The following is a 1,560-nucleotide window of genomic DNA, read 5'->3' as shown; positions in this document are numbered from 1 at the left end:
TCCCAAATCCTTGGCATCATAAACCAGGTATAAATTTTCATTTTCAGCCCAGTCGTTGAGTGCAATACCATACTCATTGTCACGTGCATAGTTCAAGTGACCGTGGTGACTATTAAAATCTCCACGTAAATCGATGGATGGACAGTAATTGGTAGAACATCCAGTGGTCATTTCACATTTTGTGGCTTGTAAATATTGGTTATAATGGTCTCCTCCACTTGCATAGAGGCATAATGGATGTCATTTTCTGTATTTGTCGAAACGAGACAAGCATGCTCGATATTGCTCCTTACGTAGGTGGCAACATCATAAACACTGTGATATGTAGCACCCATAAGATCGTAGCCATGGATCCTACCTTTTCTACGCAGATCTTCCATAGTTGGACCATATGTTTCCTGGATTAGAACAACGTAAATATCAGAATGAGATTTTCACTCTGCAGCGGAGTGTGCGCTGATATGAAACTTCCTGGCAGATTAAAACTGTTTGCCCGACCGAGTCTCGGTCGGGCAAACAGTTTTAATCTGCCAGGAAGTTTCATATCACCGCACACTCCGCTGCAGAGTGAAAATCTCATTCTGGAAACATCCCCCAGGCTGTGACTAAGCCATGTCTCCGCAGTATCCTTTCTTTCAGGAGTGCTAGTTCTGCAAGGTTCGCAGAAGAGCTTCTGTAAAGTTTGGAAGGTAGGAGACGAGGTACTGGCAGAAGTAAAGCTGTGAGTACCGGGCGTGAGTCGTGCTTCGGTAGCTCAGTTGGTAGAGCACTTGCCCGCGAAAGGCAAAGGTCCCGAGTTCGAGTCTCGGTTGGGCAAACAGTTTTAATCTGCCAGGAAGTTTCAACGTCAATATCGTTATCCACAAGGAGTTTAGATAGGTACCCGCTTCTAGCTCGGCGAATACCTTCTTTGTTTAAATGGCATATTCGGACTGAAGGGCCAAGTCTCTTAATCAGTTGGTCCTGAAAAGGTTCTTTTTGATTTCGATTTGCTTGCATGACTGTGGCCAGGAAATGCAATATCTGGTCTGGCTACCTATTCGTTCTAGCTCATTTAGCGTTATCCGGGGGGCACATGTAGTATTCGACTACGGACGCGGACCAGTTTACACCCCTCCCTCGATAGCTTAGCGGTCAGCGCGACGGCGAGCCATGCTAAGGGGACCTGGTTCGATTCCAGGCTGGATCGGGTATTTTCTCCGCTCAGGGACTGGGTGTTGTGTTGTGTGTTGCCTTGATCATCATCATCTCATCCCCATCGACGCGCAAGTTGCCGAAGTTGTGTCAACTCAAAAGTGTACCAGGCGCGTGGTCCACCCGATATTTCATTTCAGTGATGCACAAGAAAATGTCATCCACATTGCCTTCGCCTAGAAGAATTACGAGCGATGTTAGGTACCATTATACCAAAATGGAAGAAAAAGGAAAACATCGTAGTGTCAGCAGATAATTGCCGTGGATTCTGGTTCATCATCAAACCTGAAGAGACATCTGAAATCGAAGCATCCTACAGTACCTCTGGAACGATATAACTTGATAGTCATCGGAAATCATTCGGTC

The 1,560-nt window shown here is 45.9% G+C and overlaps 1 non-coding gene across 1 annotated transcript; it reads left to right on the top strand.

Annotated features, from left to right (window-relative positions):
• The first annotated feature begins 742 nt into the window (after positions 1–742).
• Positions 743–817, top strand: Trnas-cga. Its single transcript has one exon. It is a non-coding gene; the product is annotated as a tRNA-Ser (tRNA).
• The last annotated feature ends 743 nt before the right edge of the window (positions 818–1,560 follow it).

The sequence above is a fragment of the Schistocerca piceifrons genome, chromosome 7 (assembly GCF_021461385.2).
Source record: "Schistocerca piceifrons isolate TAMUIC-IGC-003096 chromosome 7, iqSchPice1.1, whole genome shotgun sequence".
NCBI classification, from domain to species: Eukaryota; Metazoa; Arthropoda; class Insecta; order Orthoptera; family Acrididae; genus Schistocerca; species Schistocerca piceifrons.
The sequence above is the reverse complement of the archived record's forward strand: the minus strand, read 5'-3'. Positions and strand labels throughout refer to the sequence as shown.